Source organism: Dipodomys merriami, unplaced genomic scaffold (genome assembly GCF_024711535.1).
Source record: "Dipodomys merriami isolate MVZ:Mamm:240054 unplaced genomic scaffold, mDipMer1.0.p SCAF_97, whole genome shotgun sequence".
NCBI classification, from domain to species: domain Eukaryota; kingdom Metazoa; phylum Chordata; class Mammalia; order Rodentia; family Heteromyidae; genus Dipodomys; species Dipodomys merriami.
Window position 1 is genome coordinate 1,961,249 of NW_027206590.1, and position 24,293 is coordinate 1,985,541.

The 24,293-nt window shown below is 50.6% G+C and overlaps 1 protein-coding gene and 1 pseudogene across 1 annotated transcript in view; one reads left to right on the top strand and one right to left on the bottom strand.

Annotated features, from left to right (window-relative positions):
• The window catches only part of Abtb3 (ankyrin repeat and BTB domain containing 3), a 228,282-nt gene that overhangs the window by 101,040 nt on the left and 102,949 nt on the right, over positions 1 to 24,293 (top strand). The gene's annotated exons all lie outside the window — the stretch shown is intronic.
• Positions 9,880 to 10,239, bottom strand: LOC138821943 (small ribosomal subunit protein eS24-like; annotated as a pseudogene).

The window sequence follows — 24,293 nt, forward strand, 5'->3', positions numbered from 1 at the left end:
AAACCTTCAGACCAGAGTGGTCAGGGAAGCGGCTTCTCCCATGTTGGGGAATTCTTGGTGAGAACTGAAGAGAAAAAGCCACCAGTCGAGGGATGTGAGGAATGTGATCTTCAAACTTAGGGAGGGAATAAGCTTCTGTATTTGGGGAACCAGGGAGAAGCCAGATGGCTGCATCATTAGGAGCAAGAGCCAAGAAGTAGGAGGTAAGGACAGAGGATCAACTCCTGAGGCTGGGAGATGAGATTTTATTTTTCTGTGTGTATTAACATATTAACTGTACCAATTAATATTTAAATATGCACATCTTTAAGTGTGTGCCTATACAATGAGCAGTTTTTTACCCTTTTTCTTCACTCTCCTCTGCTCCTACTGGGAACAACCGGAAGTTGTTGGAGGGTTCCATAGATTGAATGTTTGTGTCGGCCCAAACTGACACTGTGAAATCCTAGCCCACAAGATGATGAGTGGTGTTAGGAGGGGAGGCTTTAGGGGGTGATTAAGTCGTCCGGATGGGGCCCTCAGGATTAGCATTGGGGCCTCAGGAAAGATCCCAAAGAGCTATCCATGCCCCACTACCATAGAGCAAGACTCCATCCGTGAACCAGGACACAGCCCTCTCCAGACTCCTCCCCTGTCCCACCTTGATCTGACTGCCCAGCTTCTAAAACCAAGAGACGTAAGCATCTGCTGTTCACCAGCTTCCTTGTTCAGGGGATTTTTTGTTACAGCAGCAGGAACAGACTAAGACAGAAGACTTTAAACATGGCAGTGATGTGCCAGACTTTGCATTGTAATTCCTCTGGGAAAGCAGCAGATGGGTGGCTTGGGGAAAGAATGGACGTGGGGAGAGGCTGCTGGGGGTCCACAGACAGGAGGGGAAGGTGCCAGGGAGGAGATGAGGAAGTACACAGAACAGAGTTTAAGTCCAAGGGGACTTGGCTGCCCAAGGAGAGGAGGGAAGTGGCGGGGAGAGGAGTCAGGATGAGACCCAAGGAGCTGACTGGGAGGAATCCCAGGGGGGAACCGCTTTAGGGAGAAGGCCGGATGCCATTAGTATGCTAATTTCTTGAAGACAGAGACCCCACCTGACTCATTATATGCCCCCTTAGCACTCAGTAGGCCCTCAATGGGTGCTTGTTGCATGAATATACACCAGTGGGGGATAATGATCTGAAGACAGGGAGGTACCCGGTGGGTCCCCAGCTCAGAGGCTCTACTACTTGACCCACAGGGCCAAGGCCAGGGGGAACAGGGATAGCCCCTCCATGGGCATAAAGGATCAGTCAGGCAAGCACAGGTAAACTGGCAACAGGGCACATACGCACAGCTGGCTTTGCACCCACCTAGGATGTTGACCATTCGGGGAGACCCAGGGCTTTGGAGATTAAAGGCTGTTGTGAAAGTTTCCTCAGTGGCAGCATAGGGTCCCAGATATTCGTGGAGCCCCCGGGGGCTCAGACTGGGTGCAGTTGTTATCACATACAATGCTTTGGCCTTGCACCCCCTTGTCTTGCGCCCTCTAGGGACAGGCCCTGGTATGGCTGGTATCCTCCGTGCAAACCACAGGAGACCCTGCCCCATAGACTCACTTAGAAATAAAGAGTTCCTCTCTCCTTTTCTCCCTTCACTTCTAACATCTGTATCTCTATTCAGTAGTTTGAATTATGATAATAATAATCATAATAATTGTTATTATTAATGGCCATTCAGTATCCAGCCCCTGGTGTGGGTTGTGTTTCCGACTGAGCTCCTGATTGCCACAGTCATATTTAACCTTTGCCACTGCTAGAGGTCAGAGAGAATCTTCCATTCCATTCTTCAGAGATGAAAATGGAGGCTTAGAACGGTGGCGTCGCTTGCCCCAGGCCATTTGATATGTCTGGTGATGGCCCACGGCTGGGGTTGTGTCCCTGGGAGAAGAAAGAGACAAGCAGCTGTTAGGGCTTTCACTCTTCCTGTGTCAGGTCCCGTGAGGGGCCCCGGGGATCCCAGAGCTCAGTGGCCTAACACCACACAGCCAAATGAAGGGCAAAGCTGGGGTTTGAACCCGTGTCTCTTGAGTCTAAAGCAAGGGGGTGGTGTGACGTGTGGCCAAAGTGGCGCTAGTTCTTGACTCTACTATCTTAGGCCGTTGTCCTAGCCTGAGGATCAAGGTTTAAGCCAGCCTGGGCAGGAAAGACCGGGAGACTCTTAACTGGAAGTGGTGCTGTGGGTCGAAGTGGTGGAGTGGTAGCCTTGAGTGGAAGAGCTGAGGGACAGCGCCCAGGCCCTGTGTTCAAGTCCCACTACCCACAAAAACAAACAAACAAACAAACAAACTGGGCCATTCTGCAAGGCCCAGTTATGATAGGATAATTGGTGTGTGTCTCTGGGGGCAGTGTGTTCCAAGAGGTTTGGAGCAATGTCTTATGTCCAGGCCCCATCTCTTCCTGTGACTGTTTTGGCATGTCAGTAACAGTGAGGCAATACTGCATAACAAGCCACCCCCAGATTCACAGCGACGTAAATAATATGTCTGAATGCTCGTGAGTCTGGGGACAGCTGGATGGCTCTTGTGTCTTATAGGTCAGCTGTAGATCAGTCAGCTTGGTTTTCTGGATTGGTCACCCTTCAGTTTGGGGTCAGCTGGCTGCAGACAGATCTAAGATAACCTCAGAGCAGACAGTTCATTTTTTTTCCCACCATGTGGATCCTACAGTAGACCAGACCAGGTCCGGGCACCTGGCTTCGCTAGGACCTTGAGAGACAGTAGACTTGAATGAGTTTTCTTTACATCTAGCCTTCAATCCCAGCCAGGGCCTCCTGACCACCCCTCTCCCCCCAAGAAAAGCCACAAGCAAGCTCACAGTCAGCATCGAAGGGCACTGTCCGAGACTGTGGATGTTGAGGTGTGAGAAATTAAAAACAGTGCATAATTAATGCTTACTGATTCATCAACTGTGCACTTAATATATGCCAAGGCTGTCTTCAACTTGCTCTGGGTGATCACATTTGATCCTGATAGTAGAATCTGAAGTAGTTAGTCAGTTTACTAACTAAAGGAAACTAAAGCACAGAATGATTGTGCAACTTGCTCAAGGTCCCACAGCTAACAGGCGATAGAAGTAGACTTGAAGTTGAACCCTAGTGGGCTGGCCCTACAGCAGTCTGTGTGTTTGTGTGCGTGCGTGTGTGTGTGTGTGTGTGTGTGTGTGTGTGTGTGTGTTGATCCTAAGGCTTGAACTCAGAGCCTGGACACTGTTCAAGGCTAGCACTCTACCACTTTGGGCCACAACTCCACTTCCAGTTTTCTGGTGGCCCATTGGAGATAAGAAACTCACAGACGTTCCTGTCCGGGCTGGCTTTGAACCATGATCCTCAGATCTCAGCCTTCTGAGTAGCTAGGATTACAGGCGTGAGCCACCAGCACTGGGCCCTTTCTGTCCCTTGATAACCACCCTCAGCTCCCAGGCCTCCCGGGAGCCTGAATCATGTTTGGACACACTGCTCCTTGACAGCAGTGGTTATTTTTAATCTGAAGGTGTGGAACTCCGAGATAGGGCAGTCATGGCTCATTTAAATACAAACTGCTTCCAAGGCTAGCCCCCATTTTATTGCCTGGCAGCAGAGCTGGCCTCTAGAAAGATAGACTCCCAAGTTTTATTATCTGTCACCATGGCAATTTTGAAGACATTGGTTACAGGGAAAGATTTCCTGACATCCCTTATTCATAAAGGCGCTGGTGAGTCCCGGGCAGGCTGATCTATGGCTTTTAATCAGCTAATGGATGGCATCGCTGGGCATCATGCTCAGTGTTGTCAGAGCAGGAAGGATCCCAGCAGCCCCAGCTCCTAACTGGAGATGCCACCTTCTGCAAAGTGGCGTCTTGAAACCAGGAGCTGGTGGCTCGTCTATAATCTTAGCTCCCCCAGGCAGGGTGGGGGTGGGAGTGGGGTGGTCTGAGATCACAGTTCAAACCCAGCCTGGGCTCCAGAGTCCCGAAGGCCTGAACCCAGCTGCCTGCTGCTTGGCTAGCCTCATGGCTTGTCTAGTGTCTGCACCCCTGTGGCAGGACCATTCATGGGCTGACATGAGAGGCAGTCAGTGCTTTGAGAACAAGCACAAGGCTTTCACATCAGAAAGCAGTGAGTTCAAGTCTCTTCTCTGTCCCTGAGTAGATCTGTGACCTTGGGTAGCCTCTTTGACCTTGCTCAGCCCCAGTCTCTTCCTGCATAAAAGGAAAATAGTAGAGAATTTAACGGGATAACCTTACACAGGGTCAGGTAGGGCCTCTGTACTTTCCTCCTCCTCCTCTTCTTCCTCCTCCTCTTCTTCTTTGTTCTCCCCCTCTTCTTTTTTTCTCCTCCACCCCCTCTTTTTCTCCTCCTCCTTCACTTCCTCCTCTTCTTTTTTCTTCCCTTCCTCCTCTTCCCCCACTTCTTCTTCCTCCTCCTCCTCCTCCTTCTCCTCCTCCTCTTCTTTCTCTTCCTTCTCTCTTCCTCCTCTTCCTTCACTTGTCCTCCTCCTCTTCCTCTTCCTCCTCTTCCTTCACTCCTCCTCTTCCTCCTCTTTCTCCTCCTCCTTCTTGTCCTCTTTCTCCTCTTCCTTTTCCTCCTCCTCCTCCTCTTCCTTTTCCTTCTCCTCCTCTTCCTCTTCCTCCTCCTCTTCCTCCTCTTCCTCCTCCTCCTCCTTGTTCTCCTCCCTCTCTTCTCTTCCTCCTCCTCCTTCTTGTCCTCCTCCTCCTTTCTCTTCCCTCTCCTCTTCTCTTCCTTCTTGTCCTCCTCCTCCTCTTCCTACTCCTCCTCCTTCACTGCTCCTCCTCTTCCTCCTCCTCCTTCACTCCTCCTCTTTCTCCTCCTTCTTGTCCTCTTTCTCCTCTTTCTTTTCCTCCTTTTCTTCTTCCTTTTCCTCCTCCTCCTCTTCTTCCTCTTCCTCCTCTTCCTCCTGCTCTTCCTCCTCTTCCTCCTCCTCCTCCTTGTTCTCCTCCCTCTCTTCTCTTCCTCCTCCTCCTCCTTCTTGTCCTCCTCCTCCTTTCTCTTCCCTCTCCTCCTCCTCTTCCTCCTCCTCCTCCTTCACTGCTCCTCCTCTTCCTCCTCCTCCTTCACTCCTCCTCTTCCTCTTCCTCCTCTTTCTCCTCCTCCTTCTTGTCCTCTTTCTCCTCTTCCTTTCCTTCCTCCTCCTCTTCCTTTTCCTCCTCCTCCTCTTCTTCCTCTTCCTCATGCTCTTCCTCCTCTTCCTCCTGCTCTTCCTCCTCTTCCTCTCCCCCCCCCTCCTCATGGCTGCAGTTGCCGTGCTCTACGGCCCCGTCTCCCCGGTTGGGGTATACTAAGTGCCAGGCAGCATCATGGGCATCTCACCGGACTGGGCTGCAAAACTGTCCCTGCTCCCTGTGGGACAAGGGCTTTCTATTCTCATCTGACAGGCAGAGATAATGGGGTCGGAGTGACTTGCATGGGGTCACTCACCCAGCAAAGGCAGCGCTGGCCAGACGCCAGGTGACACTCATGCCAAGGGCTGCCTCTGGGCAGCTGGCAGTGGGACCGATGGCAAGCGGCAGCCCAGAGGGACAGTTCAGGGGCCAGGACAGGATGTGGAGGGAGGAGCTCCGAGGGGCATAGCAGATGTCCCAGCTGGACGGTCCCGCTCACTCCCCACCCCTCCTGGGGAGGAAGCCGCGAGATGCCAACTCACCCGAGGGCGAGGCCCTTTCCTTCATTTACCTGCTGTGAGCTGCAGAGCCACTGCGTGCAGGCACAGGTGCTGGCTCCATGCTGGCCAGTGCTGATGGCTTAGCAGCCGCTGTCAGTGACCAAGAGCCTGCATCCTTCACCTCCTTCCTCCCCGGAGACCCCGCCAGCGCCCAGCTCTAAATAAACAGCTAGTAGTGGCTGAGCTGGAACTTCAGACGCATCTTCTATGTCCTTCCACAGCCAGACTGTGGTTCCCATTTTACAGGGGAGAAAAGCAAGGCCCAGAGACATTGAGTCCAGGGTCAGAGGCTGGGCAGGGAGGGGCAAAGAATCAGAGCACAGAGTCTCCTCATGGTGCAGCTTGCCAATGGAACCATCAGTTCACAATGGATTGGTTCAACCCTGATGCTTTCTAAGTACCCGCCCTGGGGGCCACACAGGAGATTCAGATACAGACAGACACCACGCCGCCTGCCGCCTGCTTCTGACCATAAACACAAGGGAAAGGGAAAGTACAAAGCTTCTTCCACAGAGAACTGAGGGACGAGGGGTCTGGGAAGTCCCCAGAAGCCCAGTGTACGGCAGGCTGTTCAGAGATAGCCCAGAGGAGGCAGCCTCGCATCTTCTGGTCCCTTCTGGATTTTTCTTTTTCAGAAAAAAAAAAAAAAAAGCTAGCTTCTTGTGTCCTGCCAGTGCCCCTGTCCTCAGTACTCTGCTTTCTCAAGGGGACAGTTTCTCCTCAGGGGTTTCTAAAACACCTGTCTTCCATTGCAAACTTAGGAATGTTCTTCCCCCCACTTCTCCTCCCTCCCCCCCCAATCCCCCCCTCCGCCCCCATCCCGCTGCTGGGGGAAGAAAAGTGTGCTAGTCAGTTTTCTGTAGCTGTAACAAAATGCCTGAGATGATTAACATATAACTAGAAAAGGTTTGTTTGGACTCACAGTTTTGGAGGATCAGTCTATTATCAGTTGGTTTGTTGCTTCGGAACCTGTGACCAGACAGCACCCATGGTGGGGGAGGGTGTGAGCGAGAAAAGCCACTCCTCGTATGGCTGGAAAGAGCTAGAACTAGGAAGAGACCAGGGTTCTACAACCTGCATCAAAGGAACACCCCCAAGACCTCCCAAGAGGCTGCAGGTATTTTTTTACTAATATGTGTAATATATATTTTTATTATTACTTTATTGTTATTAATAAAGGTGATGTACAGAAGGATTTACAATTATGTGAGTCAGGTCATTTTATTTTTCCTTAGGCACTGCTGGAGTTGGGAGCTCAGGCATGGCTCAGGTTAGGAAAGAGGCCTACCACCAAACCCAGCACTCAAGTCTTCAAGTTTTCTCAGTATCCCAATAGCATTAGGATAAATAGCCAACCCTTGACTACACAGACCTGTGAGGGCACTGACCACACAAACGATGAGGGGGAAAATGCAGAGAGAGAAAAAGGATCTTGGATTTGAGGGAGAAGGCTTGGGTTCTAGGCCCAGCCATCTACTTCACAGCTGCGTGATCTCAGGTGAGAGGCCTGACCTCTCTGAGCCATTTTGTCATTGCCAGAAGAAGATGCCTGTTCTTGCTCTGAGTCCCTTGTGAGTCCGCTAGCTTGTTGGTCTGTCAGCAGGGTGGTGGTGTTGCTTCTGTGGCTGAGTCAGCATCTCTCTTCCGTCTTCCACTGGAGCTTGGGGACTCTGAGACACAGCAAAGGAAGCAGGCCCTGTGAGGGCAGAGGCAGAGACTGGAGTGGGGCGCTACAGTCCTAGGAACACTAAGGTTCCTGCAGAGTCCTCCCTGCCTGCCTCCTGAAGAAACCAGCTGTGCTGACCCCTGACTGGGAACTTCTGCCTTCAGGCTCCAGAGAGTACATTTCTGTTGTTTAAGCCACTTAAGCTTTGGGAGTTGGTCACAGCAGCCCCAGGAATGAGCAGTCCACAGTCCCCATTTTGTCATTTTAACCCTGACTCCTGCCTGCGCTTCTGATACTGCCCGAGGCTTCACTGCGGTAGCCTGAAGAAGAAAGGCAGCTGTGGGGGTAGGGACATCGGGAGGTGGAGGCTGGATGCGCTCTGGGCAACAAAACTCAGAAAGCAAAGAAGAGAATGAATAAATAGGGAGGGACATGCAAATGAGCAGATGAACAAATGGGGGGCATTCAAATGAGCTGGTGACCAAATCAAGGAGGGGCATTCAAATGAGATGATGAATCAAAAAGGAAAGCCAGGTCAGCAGGGAGCTCTGGAAGCCTGAATACCTGCATTGTGGCCTAGAGCAAAGCAGGTGTGTCTGTGGAGAGGTGGGGTGTTCCCCGGAGATGGGGAATAGGGGGGAGACGCCAACCTTGAGACATAGAAATTGCTTTGATACAAGGCTGGGTGGGGCTTTCCAGACCCTGGAGAATATCCTCATTTTTTTTTTTTGCAACAAGTTTAGCCTTGTTTGTACTGGTGCCTTAGAAAAGGGGTGACATTCTATTGTTCTAACATTAATTTAGTATTCAATGTGTGAAATTATCCTGGGTCCTCCTGTCATTTCGCTTATAGATCTAGAACAGGTTCTGAGGTCAGAGGGATTTCTTTTTTTTTTTTTTTTTTTTAGTTGGTCATGGGGCTTGAACTCTGGGCCTGAGCGCTGTCCCTCAGCTCTTCAGCTCAAGGCGAGCACTCTACCACTTGAGCTACAGCGCCACTTCCGGTTTTCTGGTGGTTTATTGGAGATAGGAGTCTCACGGTCTCTCCTGCCCTGGCTGGCTTTGAACTGCGATCCTCAGATCTCAGCCTCCTGAGTAGCTAGGATTACAGGCGTGAGCCACCACCGCCCGGCTCGGTCAGAGGGATTTCTAAGCACAGGTTTGGGGGTAAATAAATGCTTCCCTGGAAGTCAAGGGAGGGGACCAAAAGTCCATCAGCAAGTGGCTGTGTGCTGCCTTTCTGCAAGCAGTAACGTACTGGACTTCATGGAATAGTGGTGGTGATGGTGGTAGTGATGAAAATGGTGGCAATGGTGGTGGTGATGATGGTGGTGGTAATGATGGTGGTGGTAATGGTGAAAATGATGGTGCTGATAGTGATGGTGGTTACGTTGATGCTGGTGATGGTAGTGGTGGTGGCAGTGATCATGATAGTGATGGTAATGAAGGTTCTGGAGATGATGAGAGAAGATGGTTATGATAATGATGGTGATGGTGATGATGATCATGAGAGTGATGATGGTAATATCGATGGTGGTGGTGATGCTTGTGGTGATTATGATGACAGTGATGATGATGGTCGTGATAATGATGGTCTTTATGTTACCAGATGGAGGTGAGTTGTAGTGAAGTTTTCCTTTAAAGGTAAGAACTCCTGTAGAGCACCGGCAGCTCATGCCTGTCATCCTAGCTACTCAGGAGGTTGAGATGTGAGGATTGCAGTTCAAAGCCAGCCTGGGCCAGAAAAGTCCATGAGATTCTTATCTCCAATAAACCACCAGAAAATTGGAAGTGGTGCTGTGGCTCAAGTGGTAAAGCGCTAACCTAGAGCTGAAGAGCTGAGGAACAGCGCCAAACCCAGCGTTCAAGCCCTACAACCAACAACAACAAAAAAAAGTAGGAACTCTTCACGTAGGGTTCTTGACTACAATCACAGAATAAGAATTTCTGGATAAGTCATCATGGTAAGAAAACTTGGCAGAGCTTTATTGAGTAAGTAAACAAGCAGGCAAGCAGACAGACAGACAAAAAGCAGACAAGCAGAAGGGCAGGGGCATACTCTAGCAGAGTGTGGATGCTCTCATAGGGAGAGAGACAAAGACACAGAAAGACAAACACACAGAGAGACAGACTTGGAGAGAGATACATGTAGACACCAACGCAGAGCAACACACACAGGTCCTTGGGCTGTTGGGGTATTTATATGGTAAAGGCAGGAGGTCTGGCTTCCAAGTTATATAAAGCTAGGTGCTTTGTCTTTGCTCTAATCACACCTGGTATTACTTTCTGAGTTTCTAGGTAACAATGCATCCGGCCATAAAGCAGATCCTTATCTTTGAAACAAGGAGGTGCCCTGCTATCTGCATTGTGGAGCAGGAGGTGGCTTCAGTTTGGGGAAGCATCTTTCTCAGGAAGGCATACATCCTGTCAGACAACGGTTCATTCTTGGCCTTAAGGTTTTTACAGTTTATGAATCCCTTCTTGAGAAATTTGTCAAAACTGCAGGTCAAGTCATTGCAAGATCTTTAATCCCTTGGCTTTTTGCCAGCTCCAACATTGGCCCTTGCAGTGCTCTGACGTTCTTCATTCTATTTTTGCATTTCTTTTACTGTTTCCTTGAGGTTTTTTTCTTTTCATACAGGCCGTGTCTTGCAAGTCTGTGTTTGGGCTCTTTTTCCTTTGTATAATCCAAGGAATCATAAATCATGCCAAAGCCAGTTGTTTTGCCACCACCAAATGGGTTCTGAATCCACATACCTAGATGACATCAGGTGTGGTCTTGTACATTTTGGCAAGTTTTTCCCGAATTTCTGTCTTAGGTACTATTGCCTTTCCAGGACATCAATGGCTATCTGCTTCCTCTGAAGTAGTCAGTTGGTCATGAACTTCCTGTGTCACAGTTCCTGTGTCATTCACGATGGCGACAGACCTTCAGACAGCCAGGGAGGAAAAGAGTCTGTTGTCTGTCTTTGAAGCAAAGATGGCACGTCTATGTTTCTAAATACCACATTTCTGAGTTACCTTCACCAGGCCTCGGTGTCCTGAAGTTATCCTGCTTCATCCCCTCAAATGACTTTGTTCCCTTCATCTAAAGGGGAAGTACATGAAGGAATATCTCCTGTAGGTATTGTCAGCTGACCATTTTCCCTAATCTATCCAATTTCAATGATGTTGATGATAGTGGTGATGATAGTGGTCAAGATGTTGATAATAGTGATTTTGATGATACGGTGGTGGCGGTGCCAGTGATGATGACAGAATCATCTATCTATCACTGACAGTGTCCTTACCACTGTATCATTCCATTCTCACCAGCTCCCTATGAAAGTAGACTCTAGGATTATTTCCATTTTATACACAGATAACCGAAGCACAGTGGGGTTAAGAACTATAACCAGAGTCCTCCGCAGACCAAGAACTTCCTCTGGTGCTTTGCTATGGGTCCCAAGCCCCCCTCCCTTCCACCTTGGTGTCTAGAGAATCATTCTTGCCTGGAACCTCAGAGGTATTGGTCCCTGTGTGCCGTCAATGACCTGTGGGACTGTGGCCGGCTCTGCCCAGCTCTGAACCGCTGTCATTTCATCTGAGAACCAGGAGCAGAAGCAAATGCTCTCCCTGGCTCTGCCTGCACAGCCCTAGGAGAGAGAGAGGAAGCATGACTCTGAGAGGGGCTAATGGAGTCAGGTGTAGAAGCAGTCTGGTGGGCATCCTGCCTTGTGTGTGTGTGTGTGTGTGTGTGTGTGTGTGTGTGTGTGTGTGTGTGTGTGTGTGTGTGTGTGTGTGTGTGTGTGTGTGTGTGTGTGTGTGTGTGTGTGTGTGTGTGTTCATACAGTGGCTGGCAAAAGCCTCTGTGAGTAAGTTTGCAGAGACCTGAAAATGGTGAGGGAAGAAGCCATCTGGTGATCTGGGGGAATTAGGCAGGCAGAAGGATCAGCAGGTGCTAAGATGGTGGTCAGGGTAGGCTTGTTATTTGGGGGAACAGCTAACAGATGAGCAGTTGACAGAGCAGGGCTTCTCTCCCAGGGCTCCTTTATGTCCCAGGCTCACCCAGGGGGTGCTGGGAAGTGTCAGGAACCATGTGCAGCTGGCAAAGCTGGAGAAGGGCGGATGCTTCTGCCTTGAAAGAAGAAGGGGCTGAGGTGATGCTAGGCTCCATGCAGATTAACTGGTTTCCACCACACAGCAGCTGGGGAGGTTAGCGCCCTGATTGCCTGAGGCACAGAGATAAAGAGACTTTCTCCAGGTTACAAGAGTGCGAGTACCACCCGCCACCCTACTAGGCAGACAGGCCCAGTGTGGAAGCTCATGACATTAGGATCAGCTGCTTACATCCCTGTCCCCTCAAACCGTGGAGCCCTAGCCAGCCAAGTATGGCACGTAGGAGAACCTCACTGATAGTTTATTGCCTTTAAGTGGGCTGCTGAGGGGGCTGGGCAGGTGGCTCAGTGGTAGAGTGCTTGCCTTACATGCATGAGACCCTGGGTTTGATTCCTCAGCACCATATAAACAGAAAAAGCCAGAAGTGGTGCTGTGGCTCAAGTGGCTCAAGCACTAGCTTTGAGCTGAACAGCTGAGGGACAGCGCCCAGGTCCAGAGTTCAAGCCCCACGACTAAATGCCATGGTGTCATTCCAAGGAGTTTGGGCATGAGGATGGAGGGGTGAGGATGGAGGGCAAGACCTCCCTCCTCCTTTCTGGTGATACCAGGGAGGGAGATCCATAGCCGAGGCCTTTGTCCTGGCGTCAAGCCCTCCGCTGGCAGCGCTCGATCACGAGGCTGCTGCTTTGCTCAGCCCTCAGGCCTCTGGCTGTGTGTACACCTGACCTCATGCACCCACTGTCAGGTCTCTTCCTACCTTCACATAGTCTCCGATCCAGCCCTCAATCTCCCCTCCCCACCCAATCACGGGATCACACACACCACTGTCTTGCATGCTCTCTCCTATGAGATCTAGCTCTGTGCTTGCTGTTGCTCCTCAAAATGCTTCATTTCCCTTGAAGTCACTCTTCTCATGATTGCTTCCAGAAGCCCTACTGTGTGTCTAGCTTTGTTCTAAACACTGAAGCCACAGCTGAGCCAAACAGGGAGGCTTGGGGAAGCCGGGCACCACGAAGAGCCAGCAGCAGCAGCGCAGTGCGCATGTGCATGGCTGCCTGCAACACCCTCTCCCCCTCTCCCTCCAGGACGCTGCCTGCTGCGGGGTGGGGGGAGACAGGAGGCACTGCTCATGGTGGAAGAGGGGAGCTTGACGCCAGGGGGTGGGCCAGGACAGGGTGGGAAGGGGCTCTGAGGAGACAGCACGGAGGGAGGAAGAAGTGGGCTTGCACTTGAGAGGTGGACGAGGCAGACAGGGAGGACCAGCTGGGGAGAAGGTGGGAGACTCAAGCGCTGGCATAGAAGAGCCCCCGCTTCAGCTAGAGGTAGGTGGTGTTCCCATAGTGTGAACGTCCCCTCAGGGCCACCCACCCTGACCACAGATGGCTGTCACCTTGTAGGCACCTGCTGGCAGAGGGTTTTTTGGTGGCATTGGGAAGGGTTGATGTGTGAAAGAGAACCCAGAGCACGAGGAACGTGCAAGCCACCATGACCGCAGGTGTATGTGTGACTGGGGGAGGGAGGCAGGGAGGGCATCCTTGGACTTTTGCAGAGAGTGGCATTTGGAGTCAGTGGCAATTTTTTTTGGAAAGCAAAGAGCATACAGAGCCTAGATTAAGCACACATTGGAAAGTGCCCTGGGATTGTTGAACAAGAAGTTGTGCAGCAAGCTGGGCACTGGTGGTTCACGCCTGTAATCCTAGCTACTCAAGAGGCTGAGATCTGAGGATTGTGGTTCAAAGCAGGAAAGGCCGTGAGACTCTTAATCTCCAATGAACCACCAGAAAAACGGAAGTGGTGCTGTGGCTCAAGTGGTAGAGCGCTTGCCTTGAGCTGAGGGACAGCGCCCAGGCCCAGAGTTCAAGCCCCACAACTGTGAGAGAACCCAGGGTAATCAGGATCACATATGAATCACAGAGGAAAGGGCCTTCAAAGGATGAATAGAAGTTGTCTGGCAGAGAGAAATGGTGGCATTCAAGGCAGTAGACACAGAATTTGGGAATGCAAATAGGAACAACTAGCCTGGCTTGCTCCCAGACCTTGTGACTGGTTCCTATGGCAAAGCCTGGGTGTGTGTGTAAAGTCGTAAGTCTGAGAGGTGAAGTGGGGCTGGAGATCACTCTGCCTGACTGTGAACCCAGGGGCTACCCCTGACTCGGTTCACATCCCCTATCCCACTACCCACTCTGCAAATTCAAAACCCAGAAGCCGGGCTGGGAAGTTGGCTCAGTGGTAGAGCGCTTGCCTTGCATGCCTGAGGCCCTGGGTTCGATTCCTCAGCACCACATAAGCAAAAAGAAAAAAGCCGGAAGTGGCGCTGTGGCTCAGGTGGTAGGGCACTAGCTTTGAGCTGAAGAGCTGAGGGACAGTGCTCAGCCCCAGAGTTCAGGCCCCACAACCGGACCAAAAAAAAAAAACCCAGAAGCCTCTGGAAAACAGAAGGCTTCCCCGCCACCCCTCTACCATAAGCTCAGCACAAATGCACTTGGCAGCTAAACTAAGTTGAAAGAATGTAAGGACCATCATTGGGCATGATGGCCCATGCCTAGAATCAGAAGTATTGTGATTCAGAGCAAGCTAAGGGGCGGGGGCTGAGGGGATGAGGGGAATAGTGAGACCCTAGTTGAAGTTTTTTAAAAATGGGAGTGGAAGTTCCTCTTTGTAATCCCAGCCATAGGATGGATCAAGATTTAGATCAGCCCAAGGAAAACATGCAAGACCATATCTAAACACCCAGCCCAAAAGGACTAGAGACATAGCTCTCTTTGTAGAGTGCTTACTCAGCAAGCAGAAAAGCCCTGAGTTCAAACCCTAGTACTGAACAACAACAACAAGAACAACAAAAAGCCTTTAGGCACTTTGTTATAGCTCCATCTTGGATCCCTTGCAGTCATTACATAATACACAGCGAATCTACTGTCTCTGTGAAGTTCCAAGAATGCCTCTGGCCCAGAGGGTTCTGAAAAGGGACAGTGCCTCTCAGTGTCTACCTGACATTGCTGTAGAGGATGCAAACCGGTTTGTCCATGTGGCGCCTTGAGACCTGCCCCAGCCTGGCTGCTATACACTCAGTAACAGGATGCTGTTTCTGGGCTTAGTTTCATGACATAGCCAACTGCAATCTTTCCATAGCAGAGCCTGGCTTGCCGCTGGCAGAAGGGGGGTGCAGAAAGCAGCCGGGAGGGGCTTGGAACCCATCTCCACAGATGGCAACCTGGTCTCAGCAAGGACCACAACAGAGCCAGCTTTTGTATTTTGCTACCGCTGTGTGTGCTGGCAATGGGCCGATGGTCACACCACACCCAGCTCACACCAGAGCTACCAGTGGGTAGGCTGTGCCCAAAGCAGGCCCGGCCTGGCAGAGCACAGACAACCTACAGTAAGTTCCTCCGGCCACATGGGCCTATCTCTCCCACCACCCCCTCCCCCTTTTCCTCAAGGCCAACCACAACACTTGGTAATAGTTGAATGAAATGAATTCCAGTAACTGTCTCTAAGCAGAAGCTACCGTCCGACCTGCTTAGCAAAGTCCTGGATGCTATTTAAATCCTAGCTCCAAAATACACAGACACGTGTGCACACACACACACACACACACACACACACACACACACACACACACACACACATAAGGATATACCCATGCACATCTGTGGGCACATAAGTACTCAGACACATGTGTGCATTGAGATGTGTGCGTGCATGCTCATGCTCACACTTGCATATGCATGTACACATGCATTCATATATGCATGTACACATCCTGCACCCAGACAGAAGACCCAACTTAATCTTGACCCTCTCAGAACTCCAGAGAAACCAGGGCCGGGACATGGTGAACCATATTCTCCTGCTTTTCCCGCTCACAAAGAGACTGAGGGGAAGGCCCGCCCCTCATCAAAGGCTGCCCCTCTTTTTGTTGATGGAGGCTGTTTCCTTTGGCTGTTCCCTCTGGAGCCACTTCAACGCTCACTGGGAAACACAAAGCAGAGGTATGGCTGTCTTCTAAGGGCTCCACGTAGCTACTGACACATCGCTCCAGACGGGATCCACGGCAGAGACCGCGGAGTAGACGAAATGCAGGTGGGGTACCTGCAGGACCCCTCCTCCTCGCCCTGACCTGCTAGATTCTTGGGTTTTCTGAAACTCCTTCATGCTTTTCATCAGCAAGACACAAAATCCACTCCTGGGCCCTTGATCAGAGTCCAGCAGCCCTGCCCATAGGAGCTGAAGCCTGCTGTACTGAGAGCAGAAGGTCCCAGACATAAGTCTCAGCAACAGGGATCTGCATGGTTGTTTTTAGTTGTTTGCATGTGCCATTATTGGGGCTTGAACTCAGGGCCTTGCAGCTTGTTCTGCTCAAGGCTAGTACTCTACCGTTGGAGCCCCTCTTCCACGCCTAGTTTTGTGCTGGCTGATTGGAGATAGGAGATTCTTGGATCTTTCTGCCCAGGCTGGTTTTGGAACTGCAATCCTCAGATCTCAGCCTCCTGTGGAGCTAGGGTGAGCCACTGGTGCCAGGCTTGGCATTGTATTAATCAGGAAAAAATGGGGGGAGTCAGGAATCTCATGACTGAAAGTTTAAAGGGACTCTGACTTGTGGGAAAGGGACCGTGGTGGGTAAGAGGACAGGAGGCAGCCAGGGACTGAGTGTGTAAGACACTGTGGGAAGAGGTTGGCTACAGTTGGGAGACTTTGAAGAAAACAAGGCCACTTCCAAGTTCCCCCTGGACAAGGCTAGGTGTGGATGCCCCCAGCCCCCAAAATTGCAGATCTTAAGCTGAGGGCATTTCCTACCTGCTGGAAATGAAGTAGGGGTCTCATCTTTATCTAGAAGGGTCTTCATGGAGCACGTGGTCTGTATTGGGCACTGTTTTATTTAAGCCAAGCATCTAGCATCCTGATCTGTGGACCCTAGGTTCCAATGTGGGGAAGAATAGTAAGTCAATAAATACCATCATCTGTTTTGATGTAAAGGGCCTTGGTAGAAGGCAGGGGTTGGGGTGGGGGTGGGGGTCGATTCTGTTGTTCTTAAGAAGTAACATGAATACTGTGTTTACTGTACCAACAATTTTCTAGGCCTCATACCTGTGATTTCTAGCAGTTAATGATAATAGCCACTCATCCGCCAGGTACTTTCTGTTGTCCTGCCCTGTGCCACTGCTAAAATGGGGTCCAGCAGAGGGCTGTAATACTATCTGTGGATCCTGGTTCAAAGCCAGCCTGGCAGGAAGTCCATGAGATTCTTATCTCCAGTGAACCACCAGAAAACCAGAAGTGGAGTTGTGGTAGCCTGGATAGTACTCAGGCCCTGAGATCAAGCCCCATGACCAACTCCTCCCCCACCTCCCTGCAAAAAAAAGTGGGGTCCAGCAGATAGTAGCAGGGCTTCCTGACATTGAAGGCTGATATCTACCATCCCTGTCTCAGCTTCCTCCTCCATGAAAGACGGGTGTGGTGGGGGATTGCACAGATCTGATAAGTAGCATGTTTGCGGTTCATAGATGGATCCCAGAAGCCCAAAGGACAGCACATTCTTACCACCACTCAGCCAGTCCCAGCCACAGGCAGCTCCTGACAGCCGCAGGCCTCACCTACAGCCGGAGTCCAAAGGATCATGGGAGCAGAGTGTGGACTTCCTGTGGGTAGCTGGCTCCCAAAAGTAGAACAGGAAGGAAGGTAAAAGGGGCTATATTGACGATGTACCGAGGAGGCTTAGTGCTAATGAGATACCAGGCAGTCTTGGTTCAAATCCTGGCTTTGCCCAGAGGTAGGTAGTTGACCTCAAACATGTCATCTAACCATTCTGGGACTTGGTTTACTCGTTCCCAGGATTGTAGCAACACCCACAGATTGTGTGAGGATTAAGTAGAACGGCCTGGGTCACTTCAAGCACAGTCAGCAATGCCAAAAACCCTCAAGACCTTAACAACAGAGATAAAAATATGAAGAAGTTGTTGTCCTTCTTCAATTCTTATTCATTCATTCATTTATTATACTTTTTGGTAGTACTGAGGATTGAACTCAGGACCTTGTGCTTTCTGGGCACATGCCCTACCACTTGAACCACGTCTCTAGCACTTTAATGCTAGGCCAACCTAGGCTGCAATCCTCTCTACGTTGCTAGGGGTATCTGGCATGCACCCAACCATTGTGCTTACCCTGGAGCTGGGAAGGCAGGCACATACCACCATGTCCAGACATCGATTGAGGTGGAGTCTCAAGAACTTCTATACTCGGACAAACCTCAACTTGGTATCCCTGGATCCCTGACTCCCAAGTCACTAGGAGTCCAGGCTTGAGCCACCCTTCCTCACACTGTTCAAGTCTATAAACCCAACAGCTTTATGGTGGTTATAACTGCTACTTCTTCACAAGACTTTTCCCACTACTGGGGCTCGATTGTAGTTGAGTGCCTCCTTTCCAAATCATGGGGTGAGGAAGCCAGAGGCCTGTCCTCTTCACCACACGCTTGCCTAGCATCTTTTATCCTGGGCTAGCCTAGCCACTCCCCACCTCCCCATGCAGTAAGGCCCAACAGCAGGTGTAGGGCGGGCAGCCACAGGAGCCCAGTGTGGATACTGCCCTTCGCAGACTCAAATACTCCCAATTTATCACTCAGAGCAGAGTGGCTTGCCATCTGCGGGGTCACCCCTGGGCCTTGTCGCTTATTATGACTGCTAATTAAAGATAAGAGTAACTGCCCCTGGTCTGGTGGCACCTGTCCAGTGCCTGGCTGGCTCAAACTGGCCCAGCTTCATCTGGGAGGGGCTATCTGTACTACTTGGGACGGTGGCCAGCAGACAGAAGAAACCCACTGCGTACAGAGAAAGCACTAAGCCATCTGGGAAGCTGGAGCCAGCCTGACGCCTCAGCAGTCAGCTGGGTGACAGGAGCTCTCGGTCTAATTGGGGGAATGACAGGAGAAAGAGGGTGAAATGTGGACGTCCTATTCCCACTGGTATCTCTGGCACCTTAGAACAGTTGTCCTTGTCAGAGAGAACAGCTGCGAAGTATTGAGCATGCCGGGCGTGAAGGGGCATTTCATAAATAATACACAGCTGAATGGCATGATAGACAGGCCCTCAGCACACAGTTGGCACTTCGTGTTTTCAGTGCACATTATAATAATAACTACTTCATGAAGCTTTGAGTCAGGTGTTAAACAGTTAAATATTGTATGTTATATATATTATCAAAGGATTCTCTATGAAGGGCGTTGTTACCCCCATTTTACAGAGGGGGAAATTAAGGGCTAGAGAAGTTAGGTAACTATTGCAGAGTTTCATAACTATTGCAGTGTTAGGGATAGGGGAAAGATCGTGAGAACCACCTCAGAGTCTCACAACTAAAGTGTTAGGGATCAGGGAAAGATCGTGAGACTTGGGAGTCCTTTAAGGGATCCTCTAGATAAACCAGATCGCCCAGGAAAGGAGTCTGGGTTTCATTCCCCTGGAATCATAGCATCAGGCACAGACACAGGGACTCCCCAGGTCAAGGGAAGAAAGAAGGATTGGAGCAGTATTTCTACTGATGGTCCCTAAATTATAGGAATTCAACTTCCAGTGCTCCAACTTGGCCGGTGTGCTGACAACATGTATCTGCTAGAAACGATACTTCAGATTTTGTTTGGATTTTGCTTGGATCTTTTCCTAGCTAGCGGTGTGTGATGGGATGCTGGACAGTGGCCGCAGTCGGAATGTCCATCAGCTCTGCCATCCTAAGGCGAGACCTCACCGGTGTCCTGCAGTGAATGCTAGCACGTGCATGCTGAGCACATTGAAGGCAGGCCAGCCTGAACCCATACTCACTTGATTAGGTGCATTTTCAGTTTACCATGGATTTGTTAGGATATAAATGCATTGTAAGGTGAGCAACATTTGGAGGGGAAACCAATGGCTGGTAGATACTGAGCCTCACTGTCTATGCGCCTGAGCCCTCTGTCTTACTGTATTTCCTCCTGGGAAGGTGGGTGGATGGCTCTGCCCAGGGTGGGGTTTTTGTAAGTGGTTTGTGGTCCACAGAGGCTGTTTTCTCCCCACACTCCCACCCCGCAGTGGTGGTCAGGTCACCTTAAGGGTGAATGGCTTGGGTTTGCAGTGGTCGTCAGGTCAGGTTAAGGGTGAATGGCTTGGGTTCGCAGGGCTCATCATGCTGATGCCCAGCAGGATCACTCTTCAGTCACTCTCAGCCCCTCCTCTGGGAACAAGGACTTTATGCCCTCTCTCCTGGGCAGCACTGTGGCTTAGCAATGTGGGGCTCTAGTTTCTCCTACCTGGACTTAAAGTGCTTGTCCCTTGCCCTGGGTTTCCTATTCACTGCACATCAACTAGTGTAGTCCACAATGCTACCAAACCTCCTCTGGGGCCTCGCTCCAACCTCTTGTCGTCCCCAGGGTCAAGATTGTGTTTAGAACCCAGGGCTCTGGGGCTGGGAAGGTGGCTCAGTGGTAGAGTGCTTGCCTTGCATGCATGAGGTCGTGGGTTCGATTCCTCAACACCATGTAAGCAGAAAAAGCCAGTGAGGGTGCTGTGGCTTAAGTGGTAGAATGCTAGCCTTGAGCTGAAGAGCTGAGGGACAGCGCCCAGGCCCAGAGTTCAGGCCCCACGACCGACAAGAAAGAAGGAAGGAAAGAAAGAAAGAAGGAAGGAAAGAAAGAAAGAAGGAAAGAAAGAAAGAAAGAAAGAAAGAAAGAAGGAAAGAAAGAAAGAAAGAAAGAAAGAAAGAAAGAAAGAAAGAAAGAAAGAAAGAAAGAAAGAAAAGAAAAATAAAGAAAAGAAAAGAAAGAAAGAAGAAAAGAAATGAACCCAGGGCTCCAGTTGGTGTTGAGTCTAGGGCTCCTTGTTATTTCGTAACCCATGGAAGAACATTGGGGACTAGAGAGGAAACAGCCAGGGATGCTTGAACCTGTCTGATGGAAAGGGCTAGAACACAGCCTCCCGATGGGACCCCACAGAGTCAGGAGAAGTTCCCATGTGAGCTAGTGATGGTGATAGGAGCGGTGATGAAGATCTCTGAGCCTGAAAGGCCCCAAGAATTTAGAATGGAAACCTAGATATAACATGTGGAAGGGAAAGCAGGCCTGGAACAAACATGGAACAAGAGATGATCTGCTCTCACCCTAAAGTCTAAACTCAGCCTGCCACAATGAGAAACACACACACACACACACACACACACAACACACACAACACACACACACACACACACACACACACACACACACACACACACACACACACACACACACACACACACACACACACACACACACACACACACACACACACACACACACACACACACACCATGGATCCTGGAGCCAGATTCCCTGAGTTTGAAACCCTTCCATGCCATGCTAGCTGTGTGACCTTAAGCAATTTGCATTGACATCTACAGGCTGACTAGGACTTAGGCCACAGGGATGCTCTGATGAGAAAATGGACTCCTACATGGCAGGGCTGAGGACAGTGCTTGTGTTACTGGGTCAAGCTGAGAGGACTTGGTATTTAGCACGAGGCTTCAGAGGAGAACCACTCTGCCTGGAGTATTGGAGGGCAGATCCTGAGCCAGATTCTGAGCAGGGTTCCCAGCATCTCCATAAGAGCCAGTCCGGCTCAACTGTCTCTTCAGAGGGATGTGACTGCTGCATCAGGACCCTGAGATGGAGCATCCCAGAAGATTTATTACAAGATATCACTACACTTAAGACAGTGCTGCTCCTATGAGCTGAGGGATTAAAGGCTGTGGGAGGCCTGGATGCCAAGGAAGATCATCGGGGCTGTTCTCTTCTGAAATGGCTCCTCCCAGGACCAGCAGACACTGGGAAGAATAGTCAGCCTCAGAGATGGAGCATGGGGAGAAATCCCAAGAGCTAGTGCTTTGGATGCCCTGGACCCTGAGAGGCTAGAAAACACGTGTTGAATCAGAGCATGAGGATACTTCATTGTGCCATCTTTTGCACAGCACCGTCCCCCAGGCTTCTAAGTTGACAATTGCCCTCCCAAATAGAATGGTTAACAGACAGCATGTCTCTTCCTCCCAGCCCCCAACTGGAAGGTTGTGGCTGTGGCCACAAGGGCAGAATCACACAAGCCCCAGTAGCGACTCTGTGGCCCAGCTAGATCTAGAAACTAGTGCTGTAAGGAACCCCGCTTGCTTTGGCCCGGTCTCGGCCCCATCATATAGAGGCTCAGACCCCCCACTCTGCTCCTTGCCCTGAACTGTTATTTTTCTTTTCTTTTCTTTTCTTTTTGGTCCTGGGGCTTGAACTCAGAGCCTGGGCACTGTCCTTGGGCTTCTTTTACTCAAGGCTTGAGCTCTACCACTTGAACCACAGTGCCACTTCTGGCTTTTTCTGAGTAGTTTATTGGAGAGTCTCACAGACTTTTCTGTTCAGGCTGGCTTCAAATCACCATGATCCTCAGATCTAAGTCTCCTAAGTAGCTAGGATTACAGACATGAGCCACCAATGCCTGGCAAGATTCTTTTGTTTGGGGTTTTCGTGTGTGTGTGTGTGTGTGCTGGTCCTGGGGCTTGAACTCAGGGCCTAGGTACTAAGCCTGAGCTTTTGCTCAAGGCTAGCTCTCTACCACGTAAGCCACAACTCCACTTCCCACAGAGTATGATTATTTACCAAGCATCCTGGCTAGCTCAGCATTAATTCAGCTCGTTCCTCCTGTTCCATCCATCCTTACCTTCCCCCCTCTCACACACCCTTTACCCCTCTGGGGTCATTCATGTGATGGCAACTCCCTGGGTCCAAGATCAGGAAGCAGTGTCTTTGAGGAACTGGCCTTAGGATGCCAGTGAGACTTGACCTTGACCTTCCTGAGCTTCCTCTCCTGCAGAATGAGAAGAATAAGAGCTAGACTGTCAAGTTGTCTTCATGACCAGCATCTGCGATGGGCTGATGTGGAACACTGCTTAGCTGGTCTCTGGGTGCTCAGAGCAGCCAGAAGCAGGGCCCCAGCTGCCCAGGGCTGTCGTACCAGCTTCCTGCCTGTTGGCTCTAGGTCCTGACTTTGTCTCCCTGCAGCCTTTCACAGCACACAGAACGGTCTTCGTAGAACCCAGCTCTGAGTGTGCAGCCTCCCCTTACAACATGAACCTGGGTCCATTCTCAGGTCTCTGGATTGGACCCTGCAGAGGGACTTCACATGAGTTTTACCTTTTCCTCTTCAGAGCAAAGCCATGCCGATGAGATTGTTGCCTTCGTTTTTAACCTGAGGAAACTGAGGCACGAGGACATCCATGATGAAGCTGGGCTTTGCATCGAGTCTTCTGATCCAAAGTCTATGTTCCCTCCTTTGTCCCGATTTATATTCTGCCACCCTGCCCCCAGGTACACCTGGCTACTGCGGGGGGAATCATTCAGGGCAGTTCAGCTGCAGATTACAATATCCCCATGTAGGACCTCCCAGCCTGGCTACTAGGCATTTTCTGTCTCCAAGATGGAGCAGGTGCAAACATTCTGCCAGCAGCTAGAGCATGATTTGCTTCTCTTCAGTGTCACGTGGACACATCCTTCAGCAGGCTGGGGTGAGGAAAGCCAATGAAGGGGACCTTGGGACAGAGGCACGGAAAAGGGGCCAGCTGTCCAGTCCCTGGGTTGCACAGGGTAGTATGTACCTTCAACTGACTCAGAAGACTCAGCCCTTGCCGCCCCTCTGGGGGGCTTCTTGGGGGCACAGGGAGATGTCTGCTGGGAACCGGGACTACACAGCTGGCCTACATAGCCTATCTTCCTGTGACATGTCATCTGGAGACTTTGGTTTTTCTGGAAGAAAAAACAAAGAACCTGAAGTTGCCAACAGAGAAGGTGAAATCTTTAAAGGCCATCCATTCATTGGCTCTTGGCTCCCTCATCTTCTTTCGTGGATATCAGGAGATCTGATCCAGCCCCAGCCCCTTCTTAACCAGAAGGAAACCTGGATGTGTCACTGGGTTTTTGTTGTTGATTTTTGTGTTCATTATGGGGCTTGAAATTGGGGCCTGGATGCTGTTGCTGAGCTCTTTTGCTCAAGGGTAGCACTCTACCACTTGAGCCACATCTCCACTTCCAGCTTTTTGGTGCTTAATTGGAGAAAAGAGTCTCACAAACTTTCCTGCTCAGGCTGGCTTTGAACCACGATCCTCAGATCTCAGCTTCCTGAGTAGCTAGGATTATAGATACGAGCCACCAGCACCTGGCTTATGTGTCACTATTTTCTGGGGGATCAAATTTTGACATCTGCAAAATGGAGCTATGAATGGCTCCTACTCCCTGAGGCTTTACTCGAATTAAAAAGGGGTGTGAGGGCGCCACGAAGACCATACCTGGCTTGCAGTAGTTACTCAAGGAGACAGTTATTTTTACTGGGGAGAATGACAACATCACCCACACATTCGCTCACTCACTCTTCTGGTGGAGTGTCAGGAGTTCCAGACTACTCAGTTGTCACTAGAGCTGTGACACAGACTCTGTCAGGGATGAAGCAGAGATGACTGGCCTAGAGCAAGCTGTGCCTGAGCTGCATTTTCTAGAACCTAGTAGACTGTAGTCAGCCTGGATTGCAGTGAGTGATGGCAGGTGTGTGTATGTGTGTGTCTGTCTGTCTGGCTGGCTGGCTGGCTGTCCCCACCTCCATCCCGAGCTGGACCACAGCTCCCTTCCAGCAGAGGGCACTATGTAGGGAAGACTATACAATGTAGGAGTGTGTATCTGAAGATGCCGGGCCTTCTGCTTAGCAGTCAGGGGTTAAGCAGAAAGAAGGCAAAAGGGCGTTGCTACCACCCCTTCTGACCACAGTGAAGTCAGTGGGACCAGGGTCTCTCTCATGCTATTGAGGAGGTCGGTGGGAAG